The sequence below is a fragment of the Sebastes fasciatus genome, chromosome 2 (assembly GCF_043250625.1).
Source record: "Sebastes fasciatus isolate fSebFas1 chromosome 2, fSebFas1.pri, whole genome shotgun sequence".
Taxonomy (NCBI): domain Eukaryota; kingdom Metazoa; phylum Chordata; class Actinopteri; order Perciformes; family Sebastidae; genus Sebastes; species Sebastes fasciatus.
In genome coordinates this window covers 39,330,559-39,350,848 of record NC_133796.1, presented here as the reverse complement: position 1 = coordinate 39,350,848, position 20,290 = coordinate 39,330,559, and the positions used below count along the sequence as shown (strand labels likewise).

General features: G+C 40.5%; 1 pseudogene; it reads left to right on the top strand.

Annotated features, from left to right (window-relative positions):
* The first annotated feature begins 270 nt into the window (after positions 1–270).
* LOC141760299 (NACHT, LRR and PYD domains-containing protein 12-like) lies at positions 271–18,879 on the top strand (annotated as a pseudogene).
* Positions 18,880–20,290: the final 1,411 nt, after the last annotated feature.

Below are 20,290 nucleotides of genomic sequence, written 5' to 3'. Positions count from 1 at the left end.
GTCCCTGTGGACTGTAGAGGAGAGAAATGTTAGAATGAACTCAACAGTTTGATTCATCTGTGAACACAAAGTCATGACTGGCTGAATAATACTCATTAAACCTGCCGTAACCCAAGAAAACAAGCAGAGATTTAAAGAGAACTGACCAGGTGGATGTTGGGTGGTTTTATTATACTGTATACTGTGTGCACTTCCTCCTCTCTCAGTCTTGCCTGTGACTCTTGAACAAACTTGTTTCCTTTAAATGTTCACAGTCAGTGTACCTGTTTTACCTCTCAGACTGACTTCAGATCAGAAGATGAGTGATTGTGTGGAGGAAGAGGAGGACAGAGCAGAGTCTCTAGTCTCTGGCTGTCTGAAGAGTGACGGGTCCAAAGGTTGTCCTCCGAACTTCAGTGATGAACCTCGACCCTCAGAGTCAAAGTAAGAGACTGTTTTTACTGTAAGCTGACCTGGTGGATGATGATGCATTGAGGATGAAGACAAAAAGTTCTGCTAAAAGATTTATATTCCTCAAAATGCAGCTTCATGTTGTACTAACTGAGCAAGAAGAAGTGTCATTTCTGAATACCAGCTATGTTTGGATTATGAAATAGAGTTGAAACTTAGGAAAATAGCTTAAATTATTTTTTATTATTTATTTTCTTTGTTGAGAAGAATCTTAGTCATATAAGTCTAAAAAATTCCCACAAATATTACAGAAAAAGCACATTCGTATTTAACCAAATTGATTTAAACGTAAAAATTATATAACATTTGACCAAAACTCATTTTAATTCAACCTCGTCAAGCCAAAAGAGATTATCATAAACACACCGTGTTAAACAGCCATCAGAAGCTCATTCAAACTCTGGTGAAGCCCAAACAACCGAACTGTGTTCCACATTAAAAGTTGTGTCTCGGTCCGCTTCCAAGTGAACTCTGGTGTGTTTCGTTTCTGCTGTGAAAGCAAGCGAACCAACCACCAGCAGATATGTGATTTCAGCATGATTTATATAGCTAAACTACTAATAAATCCATCTGCTGATGGTGAAATCTGTTCAGGAAGTGATCTTATTGATCTGTATTTAAGGTCATGTATAGAAGCACGTCAGCTGTTAAAACTGCTGTGCTAGTGTCTGACTCTGTGTACTTTGTCAGATCATGAACTCCATTAAAGAAAGTGTGACAGCGATCCCACAGTAATACGCCCCAAGCACGTGTCCGTGCGCTCCCCGACGTTCGCACTATGTATTCGCACCAATCATCTGAAAGCGTGCAAAGGGGTTTTTGTACAGTCCTGTCTATACTATTATTCATCATAACATGTGGCTGATTTGCAGTCTAATAATACTAATAATGTTTATTATTAGTATTTATTAATCAAAGAACATAAATATACACATCAGAAGCATTAAAGTGCTGCATAAACTTCTGTCAGTCACCAGAATTAGATTTCCCCATGAGGGTGCTGATGATGCAGGATGACAATCAGTTCCCTGTCAGTCTGCAGAACTTCCTGTTTACTCCTCTGGTTGGTTTGTAAAAAGTCAGTGTGAACAGGAACCGGACCAGAACTACAACAATGTATCATTTTTTTCACTTGGTCCGGACCAAATGAACCCAACTACAGGTGTGAGAGAACCCTTAATCACACTTTTAGCACATAAACAAACGTGAACAAAGGGGTTTCTGCTAACATGTAAATAACAAATTCTGTAGGACCCTGTGATTTGAATTTGATAATAAAAATGGAATCAACTGTAAAATGTGGAATATCGTGGAATTTGCCAAGTGATAAAAATCTGGGTTTTCTCTGCCATTATAAGCATTCCTTCACAGTGTCTGAGCCAACTGAACAGAAAAAAAAACTATGCTGCTGTGTTTTGGTGTCCTTTACGGGCTCGCTGCTTCTGTCCTCTGCTCTCTGTGTGTTGGTGTTTCATCGAGAGCGAGGCTCAGCTCCTCTTCCACACACAAGGACACACTGGTGGTTACAAGACTCTGACATGTTCCTGTGGTACCAGCCCATCTATCCCCCCAGTCACAAACAGCTTACTGGCAGGACCTTGCAAATATGTTGTGCTGGTTAAACGTTCAGGGGATCCACCCTATTCAATTCAATTCAATTCAAATCACTTTATTTGTCCCCGAGGGGCAATTGTAGAGGCTCGTAGAGTATTACAATTAACAACACAAACAGGAAATTTGAAACGTCTTTAAGTTAAAACAAAAGTGATACTAATATAATACTAATACCAGTAAATACTTAAAAATAGTGCAAGTAGTGCAGTATACACAGTATACGGTACATATGGATGTAAAAAGCAAAACAAAAAACAGATGAATGAAAAACAGTCCAGGGCCAAAGCCATGTGCAAGTGTGCAAGTCTGTGTGTGTGTATGTGTATTAGTTGGGTGAGTAGAGGGACAGGGATGGTTGGGAGTTGAGGAACAGGACAGCCTTGGGGACAAATGTTGCCCTTCTCCTCTGTGTCCTGCAGCCTTGGCAGCGAAGCCAGCGTCCTGAGGGGAGCCACTCAAATGCAGGGAACAGGACGTGTGAGGGGTCCTGTAAGATCCTGCCAGCTGACCTTAGCATCTGCTGCTCGCATAGGGTGGAGAGAGCTCTAAGAGGAAGTCCAATAATTTTGGAGCAGACTTTGACTGTGCTCTGCAGGCGGTTTCTATTCTGAAGGCTAATGGAGTAGAACCAGCAGGTGATGGAGAAAGTCATGATGCTCTCAATGAAGGAGTAGTAGAAGGTTGTCAGGATGTCCTTGCTGACCCCAAAAGAGTTGAGCTTCCTCAGGAGATATTGTCGCTGCTGGCATTTCCTGAGGATCTCCTTTGTGTTGGAGGAAAATTTCAGCAGGTTGTCAAAGATTGTGCCCAGGTACTTATATTCCACAACAGTCTCTACAGGCTTCCCATGGATGGTAGTGGTGACTGCCGCAGCCAGATCTCTCTGCTTGTTGGAGAACGTCACTACCATCTCCTTGGTCTTGTTCACATTCAGTTCCAGACAGGAGTTGTCACACCACTCCACAAACTCATTAAGAGCTGAGCTGTGGTGATGTGAGGGGCCTGAAAGCAGAGATAGGAGGACTGTGTCATCTGCGAACTTGACCATGTGGCAGTTTGGCTGGTCGGACCTGCAGTCATCAGTGTAGAGGATGAAGAGCAGAGGTGAGAGGACACAGCCCTGCGGGGAACCAGTTGAAGTGTGTGAGATGTCGGAGAAGGTGTTGTTGACCAGCACTCTCTGTGACCTGTTGGTGAGAAAGTCTATTATCCACAGGATTAGTCGGTCATCTAAATGAAAGTGGGTGGTGAGTTTCTCAGCAAGAATGTGTGGCTGCAGAGTGTTAAATGCCGAGGAGAAGTCTGCAAACAGGAGTCTGGCTGTAGTGTTGGGGGATTCCAGATGCTTGTGGATGGTGTCTATGATGAATGCTTTTGCGTCGTCCACCCCTTTGCCTGTGCGATATGCAAACTGGAGTGGGTCCATCTGTGAGTCTGTTGCCTCGATGATGTGATTTTTTATGACCCTCTCCATAGCCTTCATCACAAGAGAGGTGAGAGCCACAGGCCTGAGGTCATTCAGGACGTTGGTGGTGCCCTTCTTTGGTATCGGAATAACTGTGGAGTTTTTCCACAGTTGGGGGACTATGCTGCTGACCACGGAGCTCTGAAACAGGAGCTGGAACACGCTCCCCAGCTGCTCAGCACAGTGCCACAGGGTACGGCCACAGATGTTATCTGGCCCAGGTGCTGTGTTGACTTTGGTCTTCTTTAGGGCTCTCACCACATCCTCTGTGTTTATGATGAGGGCAGAGTCACCAGGTTTGAATGTGGAGATGGTTGCATCTAGCTGGGTGCTGTTTTCTGTTTCAAATCTGGTGTAGAAGGAGTTGAGGTCGTTAGGGAGAGATGCTGGATTGCTGCCTGCAACCTGAATGGGCTTGCGGGTGGTGGAAGCAGTGTTCACAGCTGCCATGTTCTTGAGACCCTGCCAATGCTACATTATTTCTCATACCGTCTGCCTGAATATACCTGTATTCACCCTCTGTCTGAAACGCTCCTTTTATCTACTACGAAAAATTGCTTCAAATCCCAGCGCTCTTCCTGGGGGCTTGGTTTAGCGATATCAAAAGATATTCCTCTACACTTCAGTAATGAACCTGGACCCTCAGACACAAAGAAAGAGAGCTGCTATATTCAGATTTCTACACAAATGTATTTGCCAACTAAAATTTAACAGACTTTGTCAAATCAACTCTTGCTCTTAGTATCTGTGACAGCTGTCAGTCAACTAGAGAAGATTTAATCTAATCTAAGAAAACGAGTACAAACTTTTAAACCTCCTTATTGTTGACAGTAGCAGTAGTTTGTGTGTTTAGAGCTACCTTAATGACCTAAAAAAGAGAATTTATCAAGGATTCATGTGATATGAATAAAATCATCTTGGTGTTTGCAGAGTTCAGTACAGAACTAGAGCAGAGTCTCCAGTACTCAGCTGTCTGTCTGTGAAGAGTGACCAGTCCAAACGTTTTCCTCTGAACTTCAGTAAAGAACCTGGACCCTCAGACACAAAGTAAGAGCTGCTACTAACTCATTTACATGACTCATTTTCAGCATCTTAGTATCTGTGACAGCTGTCAGTCACCTAGAAAAGCTGTAATGTAATCAAATAGGACGGCTACAAACTTTTAAACCTCGTTATTTTCGAGAGTAGCAGCAGTTTGTGTGTTTAGAGCTAATTAGATAATTAGCTTTGACATCAGAGAATTATCAAGGATTCATGTGATATGAATAAAATCATCTTGGTGTTTGCAGAGTTCAATACAGACAGAGAGGAGAGTCTCCAGTACCCAGCTGTCTGTCTATGAAGAGTGACCAGTCCAAACGTTTTCCTCTGAACTTCAGTAATGAACCTGGACCCTCAGACACAAAGTAAGAGACTGTTTTTACTGTAAGCTGACCTGGTGGACGATGATACATTGAGGATGAAGAAAAAATGTTCTGCTAAAAGATTGATATTCCTCAAAATGCAGCTTCATGTTGTACTAATTGAGCAAGAAGAAGTGTCATTTCTGGTTACCATCTATGTTTGGATTATGAAAAAGAGTTGCAACTCAGGAAAATGGCTTAAATTACTTTTTATTACGCAACAGACAATAGTTTTTCTTTCAGATGTTGAGAAGAATCTTTGTCATATAAGTCTGAAAAAAACAAAACAGAAATATTACAAAAAAAGCACATTAGTTTTTAACCAAATTGATTTAGACATAAAATGAGATAACATTTGACCGAATCTCATTTTAATTCAACCTGTTCAAGCCAAAAGAGATTCTCATAAACACACCGTGTTAAAAAGCTAATTTGTGTGAGCAAGACACACACACACGCCCCATAGATAAACTCTAAGGTCACAGATTTCCTCTAAATGAATAACAGAGCAGAAGTAGGAAAACTGTAGACTGAGGCAGGGTGAGTGTTAATCCAACATTTTATTACTTTACTGCCCTCGCAATATGCGTGTCCATGAGCAAGTTGCAGTTTTTTTTCCATCATGTTATATAGCCTCCAGAATAATATCAATGTTTTAAAAGTGGCCAAATAGAGCTGATTATGTCCTTTACTGATTCACAGTCACTTTGGGCAGCTTAGCTTGAGTTAGTTAGGTTTGAACTGAGGTTACAATTGGTCTGAATATTGCGATAGACCAGCAGTCTAAGACTCACAGCATGTAACACTGGTGCCCTGGTGTTCCTTATTAGAATACAATAATATCAATGTTTTAAAAATGTCCGTTGTTCCCCTTTAATAAACAAAGTTCAGTCAGATCACTAAATGTTTAATAAGACAGTCAGACAGGAAAAGAAGCTAATTCTTGTTTATTAAAGCAGGAGAGTTAAAATAAAGACTGAATGCTGAATTCAAACAGAAAAGTACCAACACTTTAACTCTTCTCTGTGACCATCTGAGCTTCTAGACATTATCGGCCAAGTCTGGATATTTTTCACCAACAATCAACAAATGATTTTAGTAATAAAGTAATGTCTCCACAGAGAGAAGAAGAGGAGTCATGCTTCTGTGGAGGAGCTGATGTCCAGATCCAGAACAAGACCTGGACTGCAGACAGCCAGTCAGACCAGCACTGTACAAAGTAAGACTGTAGATCGGTCTGCTGATGTCTTCATGTCTGGAAACAGGACTTGTTGTTTTAATACACTGACTATTGTTGTGACAACTGTTTAAGATCTTCTCCACCATAGATACTATCTGCTCTGTATCACTTGTACTTTGTTCTCCTTTGAGAGAAAATGTTTGTTTTTATGATAGCACTCCATCTTTGCATTAACCAATCAGAATGATGTTTGTTCTCCATCTGCATAGATGTAGATGGAGAACTATTAATCTCTGTAAAGCAACAACATCACTGTTCTACCAGAACAGTGATGTTGTTGCTTTACAGCAGGGGTGCCCAATACGTCGATCGCGATCTACCGGTCGATCGCAAAGGTAGTGTGGGTAGATCGCATGGCATTAAAAAATAAAATAAAATAAAAAAATAATAATTAAATTTTTTTTTTTTTTTTTTTTTTTAAAATAGACGTCAGCCAACAAATTGCAACACTGTTTCACCTGAACTCAGCTGGAGTGGAGGATGAGATTTTGACACTACAAGCTGACATTCAGCTTAAGTCCAGGGCTCATGGACAGTTCTGGAACTTACTCACAGAGGAAAAGTACCTCAACATGAGGAAATGTGCTACCTCCTTGACTGCATTATTCGGCTCCACTTATTTATGCGAGTCAGCTTTTTCCCACATGAAGATTATTAAGTCCAAATGCCGTTCCACCTTGACTGATGATCATTTGGAAGTGTGCTTGAGGCTGGCTATCAGCAGCTACTGTCCGGACTATGCATCCCTGGCTGATTCCATTCAGTGCAAGTCATCAGAGTAAGGTAATGACAAAAAATGTACAGTTATATTGTACAATATGGGTTCATGCAGTTATGCAAGGTACACCAACATATATTGTACATATAAAGAATACTCAATATATTTATAAATAAATATATGTTTTGCATTTTTATAGTAGGTAGATCATTTTGACTTGGTCATTTTATAAGTAGCTCGCATGCTGAAAAAGTGTGTGAACCCTTACAAACATACGTCTTGTCCTGCAGAGCGACTTGTTGAAAAACTATTAAAAATAAATATAAATATCACTTCGATGTTAGTTTTGACTTCAATAAGGGATGATGACTTTATAACCTTTACTTCTTCATATTTTCTTATAATGATTATTTTCATATTGGAAATGAAAATAATACGTTTCTTTGTTTTGTCTTAAACTTGTCTCTCTCTTTCAGCAGATAGTGGTCTGCAGGAGGTTGTAGATGAACATAAGATCAGTCTGAAGATGAGAATGTGTGACAGAAGGAACTGATGAAACAGGAAGTGGAACCCTTCTCAACAGGATCTACACTGAGCTCTACATCACAGAGGGACAGAGTGAAGACGTTAATACCCAACATGAGGTGAGGCAGCTTGAGACAGCTTCCAAGAAGAAGACCCTCCATGACACTCCGATCAAGTGCCAGGACATCTTTAAAGCCTTACCTGACCAACAGGGACACATCAGAGTCGTTCTGACGAACGGCGTTGCTGGCGTTGGAAAAACCTTCTCAGTGCAGAAGTTCACTCTGGACTGGGCAGAGGGCTTGGAAAACCAAGATGTCAGTCTGGTGATTCTGCTTTCGTTCAGGGAGCTGAACTTGATCAGAGATGAGCAGTACAGTCTTCTCATGCTGCTCCATGTTTTCCATCCAACATTATAGAAGGTCACAGCAGAGAAGCTCGCTGTCTGTAAAGTTCTGTTCATCTTTGACGGCCTGGATGAAAGCAGACTTTCACTGGATTTCCACAACAACGAGGTTGTGTCTGATGTCACCCAGAAGTCATCATTCAACGTGCTGTTGACAAACCTCATCCAGGGGAATCTGCTTCCCTCAGCTCTCGTCTGGATAACTTCCCGACCTGCAGCAGCCAATCAGATCCCTCCTGCATGTGTTGACAGGGTAACAGAAGTACGAGGCTTCACTGACGCCCAGAAGGAGGAGTACTTCAGGAGGAGAGTCAGTGATGAAGAGCTGTCCAGCAGAATCATCTCACACATCAAGACATCCAGGAGCCTCCACATCATGTGTCTAATCCCAGTCTTCTGCTGGATCACTGCTACAGTTCTGGACCACATGTTGACTACAGACCAGAGAGGACAGCTGCCCAAGACCCTGACTGACATGTACTCACACTTCCTGTTGGTTCAGACAAAGAGGAAGAAGCAGAAGTATGGTGAGGGACGTGAGACAAGTCCACAGAAGCTGACGAAGGCTGACAGGGAAGTTCTTCTGAAGCTGGGGAGGCTGGCGTTTGAACAGCTGGAGAAGGGCGACATCATGTTCTACCAAGAAGACCTGTAGCGGTGTGGTCTTGATGTCACAGAGGCCTCGGTGTACTCAGGAGTTTGTACAGAGATCTTCAAAAGAGAGTGTGTGATCTTCCAGAAAACAGTCTACTGCTTTGTTCATCTGAGCATTCAGGAGTTTCTGGCTGCAGTCTACATGTTCCACTGTTACACAAACAGGAACACAGAGGTACTGGAGGCCTTCCTGGGAGAACACTTCAAGCATAGAGAGTCAAACCCAAAATCTTCTCTCAAGAACATCTCTAAGTATTTTGGAAACAATGCTAGTCGTGGCCTATCACTGGATGTCTTCCTGAAGAGAGCCATGGAGAAATCCCTTGAAAGTAAAAATGGCCACCTGGACCTGTTTGTTCGCTTCCTTCATGGCCTCTCTCTGAAGTCCAACCAGAGGCTCTTAGGAGGTCTGCTGGGTCGGACAAAGAGCAGTTCAGGAAGCATCCAGAGAGCCATCAAAAACCTGAAGGAGATGAACAAAGATGATATCTCTCCTGACAGAAACATCAACATCTTCCACTGTCTGACGGAGATGAACGACCACTCAATACAAGAGGAGATCCAAAAGTTCCTGAAGTCAGAGAACAGATCAGAGAAGCAACTCTTTGTGATCCACTGCTCAGCTCTGGCCTACATGCTGCAGATGTCAGAGGAGGTTCTGGATGAGTTGGACCTGAAGAAGTACAACACAACACATGAGGGACGATGGAGACTGATTCCAGCTGTGAGGAACTGCAGAAAAGCTCTGTAAGTCCAGATGTGATTAACTTTATAGATCAGTGTTGATTAGTAGTTTAGTTCTTCAAATATACACACAATAAAATTATTCTTAATATATAATATACTTAAAAGTGTTCCACGTGTTTATTATATAAATATGTCAGTTGTATTTTGTCACAGATGTTCTTGAGCTGTTTCAAATGCTGTGTTTCAAGCTGTCAAGTTAATGGACACACTTATTCTATTTATTTCTAATAATTGTTACATTTTACAGTTTTTTCTTATTTATCTTTTTGGGTGATGGAGACGACATGTGAACCTGGTAAAACAAATGAAAAAAACAAAAGACCAGCTTGCTGGTGGAGCGCTGGGTCTAACTGGTGTAACGGCAGCAACAGAACATTTGCTGATCCGGCGGGGAGTCTGGAGCTGCCGCACACTCTACTCCCGGTGAAGCAGTCTCCCGGTGGCGAGGAGGACGAGGCGGGGCTGCAAGTCGATTTCTCATTTCTGCTTCTTCTAATTTAATCCACACAGTGCAGTGTCCGTTCAGAGCATGTCTGTTTAGAACGGGACGAATGCTTGCAGCTTTCTCAAGAACTGCTCGTACAAACTTCACACTCGTCATTGTGCCTCCTTGGGTCCTGAGCAATACACCTGCCATGACATAGTTGCATCACACACCCGAGTCACGGCCACTCACGGTTAGGAACACCGGTGAAATACACTCTGTTTCACAGGAAAAAACAGACCCCGGTAGCTGTTACTGACAGTCAGAAACATCGGTGAAATACACTTAGCAGAGGTAATTTCCAAATAGGTGTATTAGTTGCTTGCTTTGACATAACCACCACGGTTATAAAGTAGAGCATGGATTTAATTATCGGAGGTATTTTCCTGGAGGTAATGTTATTAGTGTTATTTGTTAGTATCAAGTCTGACACCGGGGAAATACCGTCTTACTCACGGGGGAAAAACACACACAGGTCACAGCTTACTCACGGTCACACCGGTGAAATACAATAGAAGAGTTTGGTTGTAAAGTGAACTGCTGTCAATGAGCCGCGGTCTGCCCGCTGTGGATGACATGCTGCACTCAGTCTGCAGAGCCCTGAAGCCACGCCCCCGCTGCTGCACAGAGTGCTGGTCGCTTGTTTATTCAAAGTTTAATTATATTGAACGTGCGTCAAAATTGCTCCGTCCTTCTGGTTATCACTACAGTTTATTTTTTGACAGCTTGCTCCACCAGCATCAAAGTTATAACTTCCTGCTCCAGTTGGATGCCAATCCTGATGGCGTCCTCTAAGGCAGAGCGCTGCACACACACACACGGCCCCGTGGTCGCTCTTCAACACAACTCACAGCTCATTTTAAAACACTGTCAGTCTTAAAGTATTGGTACTAATAAAACTGGGTATCGCAATACATTTCTAGTATCGGTATACCGTGCAACACTATTGGATGAGCGGTTCTCAAGATATGCGAAGGACACACAGACAGAGATTCCTTGTTTTATAGTTAGATAAACAAACTATCAAAACTCACACAGACCCTGGATGTATTATTGACGAGCCCTCGGTGCGTCTCTACTTCTTGGTCCTCTCATGTTGGACTGAGGGCAGACTAATCTCCTCTTGAGGTGCAAGTAGGCTAGTACTACAAGAAAGTCAGGGCCGGACCTCGCTGGTTGGCAGTAGATATCTCTGCAGCACAATACATTGTTGTATTTAGCATAACGTCAAAACTGTTACCGCTTCATATTCTTTTGATAATGATGTTAATTTTTTTTTTTTTTTAAACTAAAACTCTGGCCAGATCTTACATGTTGCACCTTTGAAGTACCTGGACCAAAAAAAACAAACTCATTTCTGTTGCCTCCACTCTGATTTCCACTGTATTTATTCTATTTTGTAACTGCTCTGTATATATTTTGTTTTTATGTCTTTGAAGCACTTTGTAAAGTTGTTTTTGAAAAGTGCTGTATAGATGGATTATTCTTATTACTATTGTTCTTCTTCTTCTTATTATTATTATTGATTGAGTATGTAACTTTAGCTGAAGCAGCCACTTTGGCCACAAGTGACAATTATGGGGTAATGTTGAATGCTATGCTAACAGTGATTTGGTAGCACAAGTGGAGAATATTCATCAAGTCAGTGAAATGATTCAGTAATGTCAGTTGCACAACAACATCAATCTAAAGTTTTAACATTAGCATTAGCTTGGGTTGTGCCAGTGTAAAATATTTCAAACCGGTTTGGTATTAAGCCACCGGACCGGACTGGTATACCGGATTTTACCACTAGGTGTCATACTTGACTCAGCCACCGCAGACAGCCCATGAATGAGAGTGGAGCGACTCCAGTCCACCTGGTGGCAGAGGTGCACCTCTAAACTGGTTTGCCAACCGTCAATAAACACTAAAGAAGAAGAAGAAGCGGCACCACATTACACCTTACCTCGTGTGTTTTTGGGCTCATCTCTTTCGTTGGCTTCAAATCCAAATGTTGCCATATTGCCGCAGTTTTAGTTTTCTTTGAGACCAGCTCTGTCATGTCTCGTCTCGTCACCCCAAAAAACACATGAACTTCCTAGTAAATAAACCTCTTCCCCCTCCCTCCTCTACTAAAGTTTGATCTCCTTCATGTTGCCAGGCTCGGCTCACGGCCTGTCGGACACTAGTGGCTCTGTTAGTCTGTTTATAAACCAACATAATATCATAATATTAATCACATTGTCATATTGCTTATTAGTAATGCCATACAGGCTGGATTTAGCACTGTGTCTCTGTTGGAACAAGTTGTTGATGTAGGATACTTTTTAATTTGCCAGAACGTGTCATAATGACAAATTTTGGTTCCGCTGGTTAGCATAAAATCAGACCAGTTTTAGCTCGTACACCAGACCGGACCGGCAAAACCGGTGACACGAGACAAAGATTGTCTTTGTAAAACAACGTTGAATCGGAATGGTGCATTTTATTGCTAATGAATTCAAGTTGTGTTCAATAATCTTGTTTTTAAGTATTTCCTTTTATTCTATTACTCACAGAAGGAAACGCAACAATTCCACCAATAACAGTGTTCTAATGAATATATAACAACAGAATGGTAGAATTCAGACTTTTTAAGAGATCTTATACACACCAAAGATCAATGTTGTGTTTTTAATGCTGATACACTGATAACATCTTTCTGATGACATTATATTGAAAATAATGCAACCTTATTGGTTCATTAATTGTGTTTGTGAGCTGAATATGTTTGATGCTCAGAAAAGAATGTTAATGACAAAACGTCATGCAGTCATCAAAATATAGAATTATATGAATGTTTAATTATGTATAGGTCTAAAATTATTACGCGATGTGTTTCATTTCTCTACCGTTTGACAGCAGTCACTGAATTTTCCCATTTATGGACGTGAACCTGACAGCAGCAGGTAGCTATCAAAGAGAGGTCAACTTTATCAACTGTATTATGTAAGGGATAATGTACAGCGAGCCGGTCATCGCATCGGGGTGCAGCATCGCTCTGTCGGGGATTCTTTCACAACAATGACGCGCTAGCTGTACATTATCCCGCTTATGACATGGCTACTTACTTAAAGGTACTGTTTGTAACTTTCAGAATTGCTTGTTAACAGCGACACCTGTGGCCGTTAAGTCAACAAAAGTCAGCGTCGGGCTCACGCTTGCTCGCTCTAAATAGACATGAACGAGGATCGCTCAAAACAGTGAAGCGACACAAATCAGCTAAAACCACAATATCACTCTATATTTCACCTGCTTGGCAGTAATGTTAGCTGACCAGACAGAGGTCTCTCCATGTATCACTGCTGATCCTAGTGTTGGCTTTTCCTGCTTCAGCCTCCGGGTGTGAAGCAGGAAAAGCGGGTCGGTGCCGGGGCTGAAGCAGGAAGGGAAATGTTATTGTCTCCCAGCTGCGCCCGCACGGAGACACCGGCACCCGGTCGGAGACAATAACGTTTCCCGCTGCGGAGCCCCGTCACTTCACAAGACACGGAAAACCTCTGTTGGTCTGGAGGAGCTGCAGCATTTATTTCTGCACAAACGTCCACTGTACATTCACTAGATACTCTCAGAGCTAAACTAACTCTTCTGCAGTGTGGAGTGAGCGCGCATGCACGTGTAGAGGTGGAGCGAGACAGCGAGAACGCGTGCGGTGTGTGAGTGAAGGCAAGCAGGCAGAGGAGCAGAGACTCAGGCCACACACATCCCGACCCGGTAGATTTATACGTGTAAAAAGTTACAAACAGTCCCTTCAAGAAATCAATATTTTGACACAAAAACGGTCCGCCAGAGTCCGACATCAGAGCTGAGCCCATAGCAACGGTCTGTTATAGAGAAATTATAGACCGCAGAACGCCGTGATTGATCAATCAGAATTGAGTATTCAACACAGCCGTGTAATAATATGACGTATTCACTGAGTTTTAAAAATGCTTTTCTAATCAAGAAGGCCTCATGCTAACTTTGTGGAGACAGACCTGGGATCAGATCACACTGACAGACTGGACATTATGGAAGCCTCAATGTAACTACATTTCCCCTCTATTCATCTGCAAGATTAAAGAAAAACAAATATTAAAAGTCTGCAGGTTTGAGAGAGAGTGATGAGAATTATTGTTTCATGTCAAACAGTGAGATAAGATTAGCTGAATGCTGATGGGAAAAGCAACATGTTAATCAAAGAAGTATATATCAAACTGTTTAGTCATCAAATGCATGAAATAAATATAAACTGTCCTCTTTCATAATAACATATTTTGTCATTTTTGTGTCATGACAGATTTTCTGACTGTCGGATCTTAGATACTCACTGTGAAGTTGTGGCCTCAGCTCTGAAGTCCAATCCCTCCTATCTGAGAGAGCTGGACCTGAGTAACAACTACAACCTTAAGGATTCAGGATTGAAGCTGCTGTCTACTGGACTGGAGAGTCCAAACTGTAGACTGGAGACTCTGAGGTCAGTCCACTGACTGTAGCTTATTTGTACACACACTCTCTATAAACTGGCTCTGCTCCAGATGGCTCTAGAGAGGGACTTTTGCGTTTTCGCGTCGGCCACCGTAGCTCTCCAACATGGCACACGGGAGAGGCTTCAGTTGGTTGCAATCTCCTTACGTCACTGCTAGATACCGCCAGATCCTACACACTGGACCTTTAACCACAGACCTTATTTCAGGCATTTAACTAAAAACACATTGACTTCCAGACGAGGGAACAGGAAGTGCTAAAATGCTAACTCATTTCTGGGTTTTAGGACTCATTCCTGTAGTTCTCTATTTGAACATGTCTAAAGGTGCAGCACTCTTCAACAAAAACGTATTGCACCAACTTAAAGGCACATAAGTGATGATTATGAATGACACCATCGAATTAGAGGTTTCTATGGTTATAAGTTATTCCAACGTTCTTTTTGACAGCAGATCTAACTGTGCTCTGTTTTCATGTCAGCACTGTCTAATTATTTGAAGCCGCAGACAATTCGATTGCATCAAAAAGCAAATAAATATTCTGCATCAGAAACATCTTTGCAGGTTCATATTTTTTTCAAGTCTATCTCCATACAATATTCACATATTTATATGTACATTCAAAGAGTTATTGATGTCTGTCATCATTCTTTCTGTCTGTGAAGCAATGCCTGTATAACCTGTTACAAGATGAGGACAAAATCCACAGTCTTGTTGTGTGTAAAATGAACTGTAAAGTTGATCGTAAACTAATTGGAGGCTTCAGCAGTCTGAGTTATATGTATTAGGGCTGGTTGACTTGGAGAAAATCAAATATCACAATATTTTTGACCAAATACTTCGATATCGATATTGCAATGATATTGTAGGGTTGACCGTTTGTGCCTTCACAAAATATTTACACAATGAGATTTTTGATAAATAATCATCAGTAATGTAGATCTCATGACTAAGTTTAAATGACAAATAATAGAACAGCTAGAACAGGCTGGTAAGTTCAGAAAATTACATCACTTTATTGAAATGTAGCCTTTAAAACCAGGAAAAGACAAGACTTATGCCATATCATGATATTACGATATCATAAATCTAAGATGATATCTCGTCTCATATCACGATATCGATATAATATCGATATATTGCCCAGCCTTAGTATGTATCCAGTCAGTATATTGTGTTTGACAGTTTCTTTGTTGAGCTGGAGGAGGATTAGTAACACAAAGAGGGAATTTGGTACTAAACAATCTGTAACTTTGGTTAACACTAGAGGTGGGAAAAAAAATTGATTCACCTATGTATCGCAATTATGTTTTTACGATTTTGAAATAGATTTTTTTTAATGCCAGAATCAATATATTTGCTCCATTTAAGTCTATGTGGAGGTAGAAGGAAGTTACCGCTTTTATTGTGCAGCGAGCCAAACCAAGAAAGTAGAAAACGGCGGTGGTAAACACTACACATACAGTAAAGTATGGAAAGACTTTGGGTTTCACACATTGCAGGAAAAGCAGAATTAGAAATCACGGCTAAAGCTGCATGCTAACTCTGTCACGGAGAGCCAGAGACCACCTTGGAGAAGTTAGAGGAAATATACACGTGGCACTACGTCCGGTTTTCAAAATAAGGTGTTAACAAAGGGAACTGTATATACAAATTACATTCATAGAAATAAGATTGATTGATTATGTTCACCATTATGTCCCTTAAAAAAAAAAAAAAAAAAAAAATACCACTAATTTGTGAAGGAAATGTCTTTATTCTTTGATTTTTGGGTTGCTGGAAAATATGTAATGAATAATTCAGTGACAGTGACTGATATATTTGACTTCAGGACATCTCTGACTACATACATGCTGAAAATCAAACATTCTTACTGTATTAATTTACATATTTTCCAAAGTAAAACTCCCTAGAAGTGTCCGATTCAACTTTTTCCCATGGTCTAGTGTTAAAAAAGTTAACAAAAATCACAATAAATCGCAAAATCAAATCACTTGTAGAATCACAATACTTAAAAATCACAATACATAACAAATCAGGAGTTAGTTGAATTGTCCCAGCCCTAGTAAACACCCACTCGATTTGTTGGACTCACATGTCTGAATCTTCATATTAGTTTCAGTTGAACTTATGAAGTCATTTCTTACAGTGTAGTTGTGTTATGAAGGGACCGTTTCACAGGAGGAATGATTACTGCCAGCAATAACTCTTTTAATGTACATATATGTATATATGTGGCTGCTGTTTTAAGACACACTTTAACAAATGTGGACCTTTCCTGTAAGTTACATAAACCTACTAAGCTACCAGATACTGTAAGAAGAAGGCCATGTAATAAATGAAATAATGAAGTCCAACAAGTCTGATTTGATATTGATCCTCTAATTCCAGACTTGACTGAGATCAGCAGCATTTTATTGATGTTTGTTGACATGAATAGGTGTATGAATGTTGTGGTGACATTTGGATGATGTCTGTAGAAGGCTGACATGATGATCCACAATAACACAATGACAAAGTCACTCTACTCATTTTAGGGAAAAGCTCATTGATCAGGACATAGTAATGTTGAGCCACACATTTAAAACCTGAACACATCTGATTGGATTATTAACTGATTTTTATCTTCATCATTTATTCTTTATTCAGATTGTTGAGCTGCAGGTTGTCAGAGATCAGCTGTGCTTCTCTGGCCTCAGCTCTGAAGTCCAACCCCTCCCATCTGAGAGAGCTTGATCTGAGTAACAACGAACTGCAGGATTCAGTAGTGAAGCCGCTGTCTGGTTTTCTGGAGAGTCCACACTGTAGACTGGAGACTCTGAGGTCAGACACCATTCTTAACTTGTGTACTGAGATTAATATGATGTGAAAGTTGTGGTGACACTAAACTGCAGACATAAGGCTGATATTATACTGATCCACACTGAGTATCTTAATGCTAAAGTACATTTTCTTCTTCAGTGGTTTAGTCCATTGACTGTGGCAGAGCAATGTTGAGCTACACATTTAAAACCTTAATATAACACAACACTTGACTTTCATCATGTTAAAATAAATTATATATATATAAAAAAAACATAACTATGAAGAATAAATAAATAATCTCTATTTCAGCTTTCAGAAAATAACAAATATATTCACTATTTGCTTTTTCTATAACTTGTATGAAGCTATATGATGCTAATACTGACTGAATAGTTTAAACTGAAGATGCTTTGATTTTATGACTCCACTATTCCTAAAATATATATTATAGATGTTTTATCTTATATATCTTTGGTTCACATTTCCCCAAAATCCATCCTGACATATTTGGCATCTTTGGAAACTTTGAGATCTTGAGTTGAATCTTGAATCAATTTCTGTGGTTTTTAATTGTGTTTGGCTGCACAACATGAATTTGTATAGATGGATCCACTGGTGGAGCTCTCAGAGTTTAAGAGGTGAAGTCATTGAAGTAGCAGCACGTTGTCATTAATATTAATGAGGGCTCTGTTTCACTTTTTGTATTTTATAGTTTTTAACCTGCATCCTGTTGGCTTCAGGTGTTTGGAGTTTACATGTTCTAAACTTCTACGTTCTAAACCTTCTTCAGCTCTGAACAGATTATTAATCATTGAATGATTTCAAGCGGGAACGTTGTCTTCTAAACTTACATAATTTATTCTTTATTCAGATTGTGGAGCTGCAGTTTGTCAGAGATCAGCTGTGCTTCTCTGGCCTCAGCTCTGAAGTCCAACCCCTCCCATCTGAGAGAGCTGCAGCTGTGTGTTAACAAGCTGCAGGATAAAGGAGTAAAGCTTTGTGTGGTTTTTTGGAGAGTCCACACTGTAGACTGGAGACTCTGAGGTCAGTTCACTGACTCTCTGTTACTATTAGAGATCTTACATGTTTAATCAACAATTGAACCTAATTTATGTACAAACATAACTTACATCCATAAAGTTGTTAATGTCCTCTTCTTCATATTTTCATGTTTCTGGAACTAAATTTAGTCTGCAGTCACAAAAGACTTGTGTTTCTTAAAGAAATTGTAGAAAATGTCCACTGTTAGTTGTTAAAGTAAATTAATGTTTATCATTTATGGTAAATGGTCACATCTGGATACAGAAGATCCTCTGAACTAATATTGGTTTTAAACTGATCAAGTTTAGTTAATGAAGTTGAAATATTTGTCTGGTTTCTGTTAATTTCAACGTATTCCACAAATAATGTCTGATCATTGATATTGATCCTTCAGCACACACACATAGATGAAGACAGAGATCAGCAGCATATTATTGATGTGTGTTGACATGAATAGGTGTATGAATGTTGTGGTGACATTTGGATGATGTCTTTAGAAGGCTGACATGATGATGATCCACAATAACACAATGACAAAGCCACTCTACTCATTTTAGGGAAGAGCTCATTGATTAGGACATAGTACTATTGAGCTACACATTTAAAACCTGAACACATCTGATTAGACTAAAGTGATTTTTATCTTCATCATTCATTCTTTATTCAGATTGAGTGACTGCAGTTTGTCAGAGATCAGCTGTGCTTCTCTGGCCTCAGCTCTGAAGTCCAACCCCTCCCATCTGAGAGAGCTTGATCTGGGCTACAACTACCTGATGGATGTGGAGCTTCTCTCTGATCTTGTGGAGAGTCCAAACTGTAGACTGGAGACTCTCGAGTAAGTAGAGGGTCGGAGTCGGTCCATGCTGGTTACAGCAGTATTGTTATGATGTGTTTCCTCAGTTAAGCTGTTAGAGGAGAACAGTGACACAGAGAGAGAGAACAGTCGGCCAATCAGATCAGCCAGAAGCTTATTGTGATCATGTGTTAGAGCTGATGTGAAGAAGATGTTGTTGTTGTGTCCATGTCTCCAGGAAATAAAGCTGGATTACAGCTGACAATATCGCAACATGTATAGAGACAGTGGTCCTCATCCATCAAACTGTCGTACCATCAAATCTGATCAGAAAGTCTTTGTTCTCTCATTGATCAGTTCATCTTTGTCACAGCTCTGAGATTAGTCTGACTGAAGCCTCAAATCACTGGCTCTTATTTTATAGAGCCATGGTTACATTTAGTAACCGTGATGTGGTCTTTATACAGACCAGAACCTCTGCTGAAGTCCAATAATAATTTTTAATTCAAATGTCACTGAGACACTGTTTTTTTTAACATCTTTGAACTCTAACAGCAGTAAATCATTAAGTTGAGCAGTGGATATCTCTCTGATTCTGCAGTAATGATGCGTTCAGGACTCTCAGCAGTTTATTTCCACTGAGTACTTCAGTGAGATCTACAGACTTGATGCCCAAAGTCTCTGTAGGTCTGGGAGTGCTGAACTCAGTGTGTTCACTCCAATACATTAACATGAGAGCTGAAAGGAAGCTGGCTGAAGTCCCTGCTGCTCTTTATACTGGATGTTTTATTTCTATTTTACCTTTATTTAACCAGATAAGTCAACTGAGAACCATTTCTCCATTACAATGACGACCTGGCCAAGAGGCAGCGACAGAAGGCAAGGCCATACAAGATATTAGATCAAAGAACATAAGTACGATAAGTGCAATAAAACATTAGACAAAATTAAAACATCACAATATATACAGTATATACAACAATAGATATATATGTGTGGTGTGTTCCAGAGAGGCAAATACAGAAGAAGGTGCAGTGATCAGAAACTACCTCTAGTAATGAGTTAATAAAGGAGGGTAACGGGACGAGGTTGTGGAGTTTTAGTGTCTTTTGTAACTCGTTCCAGTCACTAGGAGCATCAAACTGGAATGAGTGACGACCAGAGGAGGTGCGGACTTTAGGAACGACCATACTAATGAATTTGCTAGAACATAAATTGCGTTTACTGTTCGAGATATTGAGTAGTGAGCGGAGATATGGAGGTCGGTTCTGCCAATGATAGTTTTATAAATGAACTGTGTGCTGCATCACTGACTGACAGCTGATGAAGGGAGTCTCTGTAAACACTGATTCATGACTTCTGTTTCATTTCTTCTCTCATCAGATGGTTTTGATCTCTGTCAGAGTGAGCGATCAGAAAAGTGGATGTGTTGAGAGGATCAGCCGTGTCCTGATGATC